A 13,488-nucleotide genomic window follows, 5' to 3' on the forward strand; every position below is an offset into this window, starting at 1 on the left:
GCGCACGCGACCACGCCCAGCTAATTTTTGTATTTTAGTAGAGATGGGGTTTCACCATGTTGGCCAGGCTGGTCTTGAACTCCTGACCTCAGATGATTCACCCACCTTTGCCTCCCAAAGTATTGGGATTACAGGCGTGAGCCACCATGTCCAGCTGTTTTTTTTTTTTTTTTTTAATTCTACCCGATTCCAGAAAGGATTTGAAGCTGTTAAATTTGGAGTTAGACTGCTCTCTTACATCTGAGACAAAACTAAAGTAATAAAAACTGTAGTTTCTGTATGGAAGGTTTTTTTTTTTGTCCCACCCCAAAAAATTCTTTAGCAATTGAGAAGCATTAGAGGATTGATGAAAGACAGCATTCTGCGGGCCGGGTGCAGTGGCTCACGCCTGTAATCCCAGCACTTTGGGAGGCTGAGGTGAGTGGATCACAAGGTCAAGAGATGGAGACCATCCTGGCCAACATGGTGAAACCCCATCTCTACTAAAAATACAAAAATTAGCCGGGCGTTTGGCATGCACCTGTAGTCCCAGCTACTTGGGAAGCTGAGGCGGAAGAATCGCTTGAACCCAGGAGGCGGAGGTTGCAGTGAGCCAAGACTGTGCCACTGTGCTCCAGCCTGGCAACAGAGCAAGACTCTGTCTCAAAAAAAAGAAAAAGAAAGACAGCATTCTGCCTACAGCTACTGCTTTCAGAGATAATAAAGGATATCATTTTGATATTTTGAGCAAAGTTGTTTTTTTTTTTTTTTTTTTTTTTTTTTAGACAGTCTCACTCCGTCACCAGGCGCCAGGCTGGAGTGCAGTGGCGCGACCTCGGCTCACTGCAGCCTCCGCCTCCCGGCTTCAAGCAGTTCTCCTGTCTCGGCCTCCCGAGTAGCTGGGACTACAGGCGCGCGCCAACACGCCCAGCTAATTTTTTTGTATCTTTAATAGAGACAGGGTTTCACCATGTTGGCTAGGATGGTCTCGATCTCTTGACCTTGTGATCCGCCCTCCTCGGCCTCCCAAAGTGCTGGAATTACAGGCATGAGCCACCACGCCCGGCCCGATAAATCTTAATACTAAAATCCAAATTGATGTAATAGCAGCAGTAGCCAAGTGAGAATTTTGCTGACAGAATTTGATACACAGGGAAACGTATTTGGCCAAGACTTATCACTCATATGACTCCTTAATGTGTTTGAGCTCCCACCATGTAAGACCATGCAATTGTTACTCCTTGAGAAATTCCTTTGATGATCTGGAAGGATTTCCTCACTCATAACTTTAAAAAAAGATTTCTAGGCCGGGCGCGGTGGCTCAAGCCTGTAATCCCCGCACTTTGGGAGGCCGAGGCGGGTGGATCACGAGGTCAAGAGATTGAGACCATCCTGGTCAAAATGGTGAAACCCCGTCCCTACTAAAAATACAAAACATTAGCTGGGCATGGTGGCGCGTGCCTGTAATCCCAGCGACTCAGGAGGCTGAGGCAGGAGAATTGCCTGAACCCGGGAGGCGGAAGTTGCAGTGAGCCGAGATCGCGCCATTGCACTACAGCCTGGGTAACAAGAGCGAAACTCCATCCCAAAAAAAAAAAAAAAAAAGATTTCTTGGCTGGGAGCGGTGGCTCATGTCTGTAATTCCAGCACTTTGGGAGGCCAAGGTGGGCGGATCACTTGAGGTCGGGAGTTTGAAACTAGGCTGACCAACATAGCGAAACCCCGTCTCTACTAAAAATACAAAAATTAGCTGGATGTGGTGGCGGATGCCTGTAGTCTGAGCTACTTGGGAGGCTGAGGCACGAGACTCACTTGAACCTGGGAGGCAGAGATTGCAGTGAGCTGGGATCACCCCACTGCACTCCAGCCTGGGTGACTGAGGGAGACTCTGTCACCAAAAAAAAAAAAAAAAAAAAAAAAAAAAAAATTCTTGTAGTGAGTTTTAATAGCAGTAGAGATTTAGACTATGAAGTACAGGAAAACCTTTCTCGTTGAGTGCAAGAGAATTTCACTTATGATGAAATTATTTCCTTTCCAATTTACGGAAGAAAATTACTCTTCCCCAGGGCTGCCCCCTAATGGCCTTCCTTCTCCTTAAATATAATTTCTCCTCTAAGGCCTCTATTATTTGCGTAGATATATCTGTAGTTTTGATATGTTGATGAAACTTAGGCCTTAAAAAAAAAAAGGAATTCCTCCCTAAGTTCCGTTTTTTATTTCCAACTGATTCAGAGTGCACCTGCTGGAAAATCTGCAAGTGAATCGTAAAGATTAGAAGCACCTAGAATATTTTGAGTAAGGTGTCCATAAAGGATTACCCTAGGAACGTGTAACTTTAACTCTCATTCGAAGAATTAATTTTTGCTTATTCGATTTGTTAAAATTGCTTTACTCCTACAGTTATGTGAGACGGTGGTGGTTACCCGTAATCACACACGGCAATATTCCAGGGTTTCACATCGTGACTGAGGGGCACTCTGCATACAGGAGAGTATGTTCGGGCTGGACCTAGATAGCCGGACAGAACGCCGACAGGAGCTTCAGGTTCTTTAAGCAGTCTCACCGGGTCCCCGCCTCCAAGGCACCAGTCCGAGCCAAGATGGCTTCCCAGAAGTAGGTAACTAAGTGTTCTTTTAGTTCAGAGCGCCCCCAATGGCGGGGGTCAAAAAAAAGATGCCGAAGGGCCTGGCCGCCTGTGAACTGAGCCGTCAGAGGCCAGCTGCCGCCAGATTTTATTTTCAATCAGGCATATTTGTGGTCGCCTACGTTCCCTTCTCATCCTCCTAGGACCCTCCACCCTCAAGAGACTTCCTGGATGGCGCTCACACTAGCCCTCTGGAAGAGGCCGGGCTTCGGTGCTGCCATTGGCGCATCGGAGTACAGGGGGGCGGAGCCTAGGGAGAATGGACTACTAGCAAGCTAGATTGAGGCGAGGGCTGGCCATGCTCCGCCGGAAGGCGCCTTGTTCTCGGAGACGGTGAGTTGAAACGCTGCCTGGAAAGGAAGCACCAGGACTTGTACAGGTAGGCTTCCCGCTCACACCCGCTCCCCAGTGCTGGGCCAGGAGTCAGCAAAAGCTGAGGCTCTCAGAGATTTGATTTCAGTAACTCTTCCTCCTCCTCTCTCTTACATCCCCTGCTCGCCCCCCAGTTGTGAGGGATCAGGTGCGGGGTGATGCTCCGGACTGAACCAGTCTCCTTTGTGAAAGGCCGGGGGAGAGGGCGGCTGCCGGGCCGCGGGATCCTAGCCGGGCCGAGCCGCAAGGGACTGCCTGGGACGCTGTGGAGTTTTTAGGGCTTGTCATTGCATTACTGGGCGTAGTGTAGATTGGAGGCGGCGCCTTGTTCTCCTCTCTTAACAGAAGGGAAAACTCCCCGGCCCCGTTTGGTTACTCCATACTTTGGACTCAGAAATAGGAGGTTAGGGTTTTCTACTTCTTCTTATTTTTCTTTTTTCTTCTGTATTTCAATAATGAAGGTGGGTAGGAAAGCAAAGGGTAAGCGTATGCGGATTGTTACTCATTCTCAGGTGTAAGTTCTGTGGGTCTCCTGGGAGTGAAGAGCAGGCCGTTGGAGAATGTTTAGAGATAGTGGGAAGAGAGGGGCTCAAGCCTTGCATCTCCCTTGACAGGTCTGCAGAGCTCACTGGTTTTCCGTTGCATTATGTAAACTCTTCACTGATAGAAGACCCCTCCCCCTGCTTTGGAGCGAATGCAGTTTCTTTATTTACCTGTCTCTAGTGTCGCAGGGAATTTCCCTGCAGCAGCTGTGCAAATGCAGCAGTCTCTTACCTTTTAAGGGACAGTCTTGAAGCGATTAGGGTCTTCACAGAAGAGGTATATAGTGGATCAGTCTCTTTTGTATGGACTGAGCAAAGTGACCCAGAAGTCAAAGATTTAGAACTCTTTTTCTATGAAAGAATAGACATAGCGGAGCGCCCCAAACACAAGCCAAGGGAGCTGCCTCATCAGTGCCTACTGCATCCCACCATCATACCCGTCCACAGATCGTTTCATCTCCATGCTTTTCTGAGTTTGTCGACTCAGTCAAGGATTTTCAGCCTAGGTTATCTTTAGCATCTGCTGAAGTCATCTGGTGTGGGGCACATTACACATCGAAAGTGAGTTTTTGATTTGGATAGTGTCCTCTGTTAGTTAATTAGATCAGGTCTTGTGCTTAGGAGTTTCTTTTGTATTGGTCACCCAATAGTTTCAGAACAAATCCTAGTCAACTTCATAGAGCGAGATGTGAGAAACTTATTTCAAGTACTTTGGAATTATCCCAACCCTTAAAAAAAGAGTTATGATAAAAAACATTTTCCGTTTAAGAAGGCCTTCTGTTGCAAGAAAGGCATGCCAGCAGATCTAAAGGCAAGTGAAAGACATTGGCCAAAGAGAGGGTAGGGAAATGTGAAGAGACAGGCTTGGGAGAAGGTTTAAAACTGAAGTAAGTGGGCCAGTCGTGGTGGCTCACGCTGGTAATCCCAGCACTTTGGGAGGTGGAGGCAGGCGGATCAGTTGAGGTCAGAAGTTTGAGACCAACCTGGCCAACATGGTGAAACCCCATCTCTAAAAGTACAAAAAATACAAAAATATGAAAAAAAATTAGTCGGGCATGATGGCAGGCACCTGTAATCCCAGCTACTCAGGAGGCTGAGGCAGGAGAATCCCTTGAATCTGGGAGGTGGAGGTTGCTGTGAGCTGAGATCGAGCAGTTGCACTCCAGCCTGGTGACAGAGCGAGACTCCCACTCAAAACAAACAAACGAAAAAACACACATTGTACATATCTCCTTTGAAAAGGGTGAGGCCTTTCTAAGCAAAACTACCACTTAAGATTAATTTGTGGGTGTCAAAACTGTGTTTACTTACTGAAGAAATGAGATTTGATATTCTCATCTGCAAAAGGACTGTAACATTCAGACGAATGCTAAATGCTTTAGTGAACTGTCTACAACTCTGGAAGAGTTAAGCTATCTTCTGAGCTTACATTGAGCCTAATACTTGGGAGGAAAACAGAAGGCAAACATTTTATTCGAGTCTCCACTTTCACCTCTAGAAGTCACTCTACTTCTGGCGTTGCATTTGAGCAAGTCCTTGATCTGCAGGTCTTTGCATTACCTGCCCTCACATTACCGTGACCATTGTGGTATAATATTTACTATTTTACCTTCAGCATTTGATTCATGGATAGACTATCATTTTTTTTAAATCTTACTTTAACTTTTGATACCCTCTTTCATGCTCTTTTATTCTTTTGCCTCACCAAGTTGGTGATCTTTTCATCTTCCTGTTACGATTTTGTGTTTTGTGCACTTTATGTTTTTTTTGCTTAATTCACTGACATTGTGCCTTTTTGCTTCTGTTTAGCTGAAACCTTTTAGGAAATGCAAAAGGACTCTAATTTTCAAGATGTAGTCTTTCTTTGGTACCTAGTATCTAAGTGAGAATTGTATTTCTCTCTCTCTCTCTCTCTCTCGTCTCTTTTTTTTTAAATTTTGAAAGAGATGGGGGTCTTGCTGTCTGGCCCAGGGTGGTCTGGAACTCCCCACCTTGGCCTCCCAAAGTGCTGGGATTACAGGTGTGAGCCATCACACCCAGCCTGACAGTTGTATTTCTATGTAATAAAGTTGTTATAAGTTTTCCTTTTTTTTTTTTCTTTTTTTTTTGAGATGAGTCTCTGTGTCACCCAGGATGGAGTGCAGTGGCATGATCTGGGCTCACTGAAACTTCTGCCTCCTGGGTTCAAGTGATTCTCCTGCCTCAGCCTCCCAAGTAGCTGGAATTATAGGTGCATGCCACCATGCCCAGCTAATTTTTGTATTTTTAGTAGAGATGGGGTTTCACCATATTGGCCAGGCTGGTCTCGAACTCCTGACTTTAGGTGATGTGTGCACCTCGGCCTCCCAAAATTCTAGGATTACAAGCATGAGACACCACACCCAGCCCGAAGTTTTCTTTTACCTGAAAGTTTATTTAACATTTACTGCATTCTGGCCGAGCGTGTTGGCTCATGCTTGTAATCCCAGCACTTTGGGTGGCTGAGGTGGGCAGATTGTGAGGTCAAGAGATCGAGACCATCCTGGCCAGCATGGTGAAACCCCATCTCTACTTAAAAAAAATACAAAAATTAGCTGGGTGTTGTGGCTTGTACCTGTAGTCCCAGCTACTCTGGAGGCTGAGGCAGGAGAATCACTTGAATCCAGGAGGCAGAGGTTGCAGTGAACCAAGATGGTACACTGCACTCCAACAGAGCGAGACTCCCTCTTAAAAAAAAAAAAAAAAATTTACTGCATTCTAGATATTTTGTCCTGGATAACTTTTTTCCTTTAACCTCTCAGTTTTGTTTTGTGAGTAAACTTCAAATGAAACTTTAAAGTTTTCATTGTATTTGTATTGTAAAATAAGTTCATCTCTTTTAGTTACTTAATGTTTTACATTTAAACTACAAAGTATCTTAATCTCTTGAGGTTTCTCATTAAGCTGTTCTGTAGGTAACATTTCTTTTGTTCTTTTGTTATCAGTTATATAGTTTCCATCCTTCACTAGACCCTTAGTTTGTTAATGTCACCTGAAGCAAAATGGTCAACTTCCAAAATACTTATTTGTTGCCTTCAGGTTGCAGCAGGAGACATAGAACACTTAATCTCTGCCGATTAATTGTATGGTGTACTATAATAAAAATTCCAGCAGGCATAGATAGAAATTAGCCTGGCAGAGATAATTACTTTTTTTTTTTTTTTTTTTTTTTTTTGAGGCAGTCTCTCGCTCTTGCCCAGGTTGTAGTGCAGTGGTGCAATCTCAGCTCACCACAACCTCCACCTCCCGGGTTCAAGCCGTTCTGCTGCCTCAGCCTCCTGAGTAGCTGGGACTACAGTCACGTAGCACCATGCCAGCTAATTTTTGTATTTTTAGTGGAGACAGGGTTTCACTATGTTGGCCAGGCTGATCTTGAACTCCTGACCTCATGATCCACCCGCCTCAGCCTCCCAAAGTGCAGCTGGGATTACAGATTACTGGCATGAGGCTCCACACCCGGCCAATAATTACTTTTACATTAGCCTTCAGGAAGGAAGGATCCAGGAATATATTTCAAGCAGTGGAGCAGTGTAGGGAACTTAAGACAACATTCTAATCTCTTCAAAGTCAGATTCTTCTGTAGTTTATTCTCACTGGTTTGTTTGGAAAGAGTTTCTAGAACAATGATTTACAGTTATGTGTAATTATTAAGAAAGGACTGACCTTGTCATTTAAGGAGTGAAATAGCCCTGATTTTATTTTCTTTGTATATTAATATTTCCATAGATATTTAATTTATGTGACTTCATTTTATTTGTAGTTTATTTCATTTTAAAAAGATAATTAAATGACATGCTACTGAAATTACCAGATAATTTCCAGGACTGTGCTTCATTGCTCCTTTGTATGTTAGCACCTTAAATGCGATAGTGCCAATCTGTTGGGTAGTGTCTCAATATTCCAGTGGTTAGTAATTTCCTAATAGCACCTTTTTGGTTTTAGAGTCTGTACTTCTAAGACTATGTCAGTAGCTTTCCAATAAAAAATATATAGTAACTGAATTCTTAATTTTATTTGAGAAGAAGGATACTCAACAGCTGTAAGGTCTTACACTATTTTTTTCCTTTTCTTTTCTTTCTTTCTTTTTTTTTTTTTTTTTTTTCCTGAAACAGGATGTTACTCTGTTACCCAGGGGTGGCGCACAGTGGTGCAATTATAGCTCACTGCAACCTCAAACTCCTTGGCCCAAGTAGTCCTCCTGTCTCAGCCTCCCAAATAGCTGGGGTTACAGGCTGGCTAATATCACAGTTCTCAGCTGAGAGTTTCAAAATCTATAAGGTTTGTCAGATTTTCTCTTGTGTCATGATAGAAATCTTCGAAACTTCCTGTTTTCTTTTTTTCTTCCACTACGTACTTTGGGGATGCACTGTATCTTTGGGGATTATTTCTTTGGAATATGGTTATTCAGAAATACATTGTTATATTAGTGATATGGGAATTTCTTTTTGGTTAGTTCTAGAAGCGAATGATTTCTGTAGTTTGGCTGCCTATTTAGATAGACCCAAATCATAACAGAATTTCATGTATGGAACATGATTTTATCAGGTATACATCTACCAGAGTAAACAGCATTAATGGTAAGATGTTTCTGGATTTTTGAATTTTTTTAATCTTTTTTTTTTTTTCATGTTGTATTGCTGCTGCACAAATTAATGGATTTTTTTTTTTTTTTTTTTTTTTTTTTTTTAGACAGAGTTTCGCTCTTGTTACCCAGGCTGGAGTGCAATGGCGCGACCTCGGCTCACCGCAACCTCCGCCTCCTGGGTTCAGGCAATTCTCCTGCCTCAGCCTCCCGAGTAGCTGGGATTACAGGCACGCATCACCATGCCCAGCTAATTTTTTGTATTTTTAGTAGAGACGGGGTTTCACCATGTTGCCCAGGATGGTCTCGATCTCTTGACCTTGTGATCCACCCGCCTCGGCCTCCCAAAGTGCTGGGATTACAGGCGTGAGCCACCGCGCCCGGCCAATTAATGGATTTTTTAATAGGGGTTAGCAAGTTGCATGAACATTGAATTTTTACTCAGTATTTTATTTTTCATTTCTTCTACTCAGTACCTAGTCATTCTTGTTTTCCCCCCTTTCCTGGGTGTGGGGCACATTAGTCAGTTCTTCCTTAATTTACATATCAATTCTCCTATAAAATGTAGTGCTTTTGCCTGTTTTTCAAATACACCTCCTGTTGGGACCTTTTTTAAATGAAGTTTTAAATATATAGTATAGGCAATGACTACTTCCTTTCACTGGGCTCCGAAAGTCATGGGAGTCACAAGCTAAGTAAGCTGGATCCGGGCATGTGAACTACCAAGGGACAGTCTAGTCAGTTGGAAATGAAAAGTTACCACAAGCAGGTATTGTGAAGTAAATGAAATACTTATGAAGTAGACACTGGCATATTCCTACAAACATAAAAGTGATTAGTTGAATTACCTGGGATGTTACTCTACATCATAAGTGCTGGTTGAAATCTTTTCCATGGTTATGATGTTAAAGACTTGTACTGCTTTCTCAGCACGGTAGTACTGGAGTCCTTTCATCCTGCCCAGCAGTCCTGCTATTCTAATTGTGAAACTTTTACATCTATTTCGGTATCCCTCCATTCTGCCTAACAGATCAGCTCTGCCAAGTCCCTCAGGAGTAATTTTGCTTTGAGAGAAGCCTTTAGTGGTACTGTTTTAAAATACTGGATGGGGAATAATAAATTCCTTTTTATTTGCCTACTATGTGCCAAGCAATGTATGTTATCTTTTAATATTTAGAATAACCCTGAAATGTATGTGGTGCTAGTTTCATTTTACAAGGAAAATAAAAAAAGACTGTGAGGTTGGGTAACGCAACCAAGAATAGGAGGAGCTCTGGTCTGACTTCAAAGCCCCAGTTATTATCCAGCCTCCCTCCTTTTAAACGTTCAGTGCTGGGCTGGACGCTGTGGCCTACACCTGTAGTCTTAGCACTTTGGGAAGCCAAGACAGGTGGATCACAAGGTCAGGAGTTCGAGACCAGCCTGACCAATACGGGTTTAGTCTCTACTAAAAATACAAAAAAAAAAAAAAAAAATTAACCGGGTGGGGTAGCACACGTTTGTAGTCTCAGCTGCCAGGGAGGCTGAGGCAAGAGAATTGCTTGAACCCAGGAAGTGGAGGTTGCAGTGAGTCGAGATTGCACCACTGCACTCCATCCTGGGTGACAGAACGAGACTCTGTCTCAAAAGAAATTTTCAGTGCTGACTCCTGTGTGTGAACTGTCTTTGACCACAGCACTAGACAAGTAGGCATTCAGTAGCCTGTTAAAGCTGTGCCATTAACAATTGTAGAACCTTGAGAATGTAACATTTCTTTTTGTCTTTTTATCTCTGTTAAAAGGAAAAAGAATAAATAGTTTGTTTCTTTTAACTTAGTTATTTTGAAGATAAGATTATGTGAAATACTTTAAGCTATACAGGAGAAAATCACTTGGTCAGTCTTGCATGTAACTCACTTTTTTAGCCAATGCAAGTCAATTTAGTTCATTAAAATTTAATGAATCCCATGTCCCTGGGGTCAGTTTTTAGGCACAAGTCTGATAATAACACTGCTTTATGATGTTTCTCCTCCCACACATACTTTTTTAGCATAATTGTTGCAATGAAAATAATCCCTTATAGCCTCTAGTTGAATTAAGTAAACATTTATATTTTTCTATTAGGCTGAATACATTTACGTGTACTTGGCTCAGTTAAAAGAGGGCATGCAGGAATGTATGTGGGGGAGCATGAAGAGGACAGGAATCTGTTACCTAAATTAATATATATTGTTACTTATGTTGGATCCCTAAAAGTGGTAGTATAAGATGAACATTGGCCCAGTTAGAGATTTCTCAACTAGAACACAAGAGTATTATTTTCACCTTGGTGACCATGAGCCAGTGAAGAGCAGTTTCTCCAGATACAGTCCAAACTTGACCTACGTCTAATGTTCCCTAAAGATCAGGCTCTTATTTTCTGTCTTCAGACTTAGGCCAAAAAAAACTTGAGGGTTTTACTGGAAAAAAAAAAAAAATCTACAATGAGGTTGACTTAAAACAAACAAACAAAAATAAGCCATGCTCTGTTTTTGAGTCATAAGGATATAGTGTCACCCGTCCAGGCGTGGTGGCTCACGCCTGCAATCCTAACCCTTCGGGAGGTTGAAGCGAGCAGATCACCTGAGGTTGGGAGTTTGAGACCAGCCTGACCAATATGGTGAAACCCCATCTCTACAAAAAATACAAAAATTAGCTGAGTGTGGTGGCATGTACCTGTAGTCCTAGCTACTCAGGAAGCTGAGGCAGGAGAATCGCTTAAACCCAGGAGAAATTGCTTGAAGCTGGGAGGTGAGATTACAGTGAGTTGAGATCATGCTCACTGCAACCAACTGCATTCCAGCCTGGGCAACAGAGGGAGAACCTGTCCCCGAAAAAAAAAAAATAAAGGATATAGTATCATCCATTCACTTCTTGCCACAGGTTAAATTGGTCACCACTGAGGCATTATGGTCCTAAACTTAAAGGGGTAACTAACATTTCATTACTGTCAATAGTGATTACATCACTCTAGAAAACAGTCTTTTATGTATAGTTCCTTACAACCCTTTTTGCTATATGTAAAAGCTGTTACTGCTATAGCTACTAAAAGGTATAGGTGCTTGTGATTTTATGATACTTTTTCTGAATGTTTCTGGTAGGAAACTCTGCTACTGCGCATTTGCTGTCATGCTGTCTGAATGAGGGAAGCCATTGCTTTGGCTCAGAAACCTCTCTCCCACATACCTTCAGCTGGAAGTTCAGTGCATTCCTTCAGCAAAAGTACACTGAATGCCCATTACCACCTGAGAAGCAAAAGGAATGCTTTAATGGACAAGTCATACACAAGCCCTTACCCTTGTGGAACTTGCATTCTAATGCGGGAGAGGGAGTAGACATCAAACAATTAATTATATAACCAGTTATTCAATCTCTACAACAAAGGGGAAGTACTGGATGTTATATAAGAGAATTTATAATGGGGCATGTAACCTAGAGCATAGTATAGTAAGCTGGTTAAGAATGTATCTTCTGGAGCTACGGTGTCTGAATTTGAATCTGGTACCACTTTTCACGAGCTATAGGATGTTGGGCAAGGTATTATCCCTTTGTGCCTCAGTTTACACGTCTGTGATATAGAGATAGTTATTTTAGTCTTGTTAAGAAAAATAAGAGGCCAGGCATGGTGGCTCATGCCTGTAATCCCAGCACTTTGGAAGGCTGAGGCAGGCTGGTCACTTGAGGTCAGGAGTTCCAGACCAGCTGGGCAACATGGCAAAACCTCGTCTCCACCAAAAATGCACCCAAAAAAAAAAAAAAATTAGCCAAGGGCAGTGGAGTGTGCCTGTAGTCCCAGCTGCTTGGGAGGCTAAAGCTTGAGCCTGGGAGGCAGAGGTTGCAGTGAGCCGAGATCATGCCACTGCACTCCAGCTGGGGTGACAGAATGAGACCCTGTCAAAAAAAGAAAGAAAAGAAAGAGAAAAGAAAATAAAGAAAATTAAATATGTTCATACATTTTCATTGCTTAGAAGAGTGCTTGGCATGTAATGTACATTCAGCAATTTTAGTTGTTACTAGTCTGGGAGATCAAGGAAAACTTTTTGTTGAAATGAACCTTGAAGGATAAGTAAGAATTAAATTGGCAGAATGGAAGAGAACCAGTAAGAAGGTAATTGCAATAGTCCAGGGATACGAAGATGGTAAATTGAGCCATCTTTTGAGCCAAAGGATAATAAAGGCGGAAGTAGATGGATTTGAGGGATATTTAGGAGATAAAGATGGGAATTTAAAATACTGGATGTAGGTAGTAAAGTAGGTTTCTGGTCTGTGTAACCATGACTGGATAGGAGATGCTGGAGAATGATTACCAGTTTGTGTATGTGCACATGTGCTGGTGGGATGAGGATGGGGGAACTGGAGAGTCTACCAAGAAAAGCTATGGAGTAAGCAGAGAGATATACAGATCTAGAGTTCAGAGGTGACATCTTGCCCTGAGATGTAAATGAGAGACAAAAGCATATAATTTTTTGAAGGAAAGAATGAATAATAATTGAAATGATGTATTGGAATTAGGCATCCTTGAAAAGAAGGTGTAGAATGAAAAGACAAGAAGGCCTAGGACCAAAGTGAACTTCAATTAAAGGGGTGGTATAGGAAAATAGTAGCAAAGAAGTGGTGAAAAAAAAAAAAAGTAGTTATATGGGTTGAAGGAAAACTTGAAAAGTGTGGTATCCTGTAAGCCATGGGAATAAAATATGTTTGAGGGTGGGAGTGGTGATTTTGCAATTTTTATGACCCTTCCTTGGATCCTTGAGAGTCTGAAGTCTCACCACTAAAAATTGAATACTAGTGACATAGAACATCCAGAGCAGGCTTAGGTTGAGCAAAGCCATTTAGTTGAACATGATCTTCAGACTCTAGAATCTAGAATGTAGGTATTCCTGTTCACCTTAAATTAGATTTAATGTAAAGGGAGAGAAAGTTAGAATGTGCACTCAAGCTCATAGGTACTAGCCAACTAAAACTATTGGAGGCCATTTATCCAGATAGTGATCTTCTCTCAGGCTGATTACTATCCTAGGTACAGATATTGGCAAAAACAATTTTTTCCCCAATCTATCCAACATCATTTTTCGAGTACCTGCAAGGACTTAGCCATTATGTGTCAAGTATTGTGCCAGTTGTTTCGTTAATCCTCATAAATGTCCCTGAAACTTAATAGTGTTATCCTCTTTCTATAGAGGAATGAGCTAGACTCAGAAAGTTTAATTTTCTTGATGGGACATAAATTTGAACCCAGCTCCCTTGGACTTCAAAGCTCATTATATTTCCAGGTTCAAATATAAGTAAAGTATAAAGTGAAAGATAATTATCTTAACAGAGGTCTACACAAAA

At 42.2% G+C, this 13,488-nt stretch overlaps 1 protein-coding gene across 1 annotated transcript in view; it reads left to right on the forward strand.

Moving 5' to 3' along the window:
- Positions 1–2,895: 2,895 nt before the first annotated feature.
- LOC116545900 (chromodomain-helicase-DNA-binding protein 8-like) overlaps positions 2,896–13,488 on the forward strand; it is a 32,573-nt gene continuing 21,980 nt past the window's right edge. Inside the window, exon 1 of the mRNA XM_032272314.1 lies at positions 2,896–3,002. The gene's annotated coding sequence lies outside the window, so the exon portion shown is untranslated. The remainder of the gene's footprint in view (positions 3,003–13,488) is intronic.

This window comes from Sapajus apella, unplaced genomic scaffold (genome assembly GCF_009761245.1).
Source record: "Sapajus apella isolate SASKATOON/1434 unplaced genomic scaffold, GSC_monkey_1.0 scaffold433, whole genome shotgun sequence".
Lineage (NCBI taxonomy): Eukaryota > Metazoa > Chordata > Mammalia > Primates > Cebidae > Sapajus > Sapajus apella.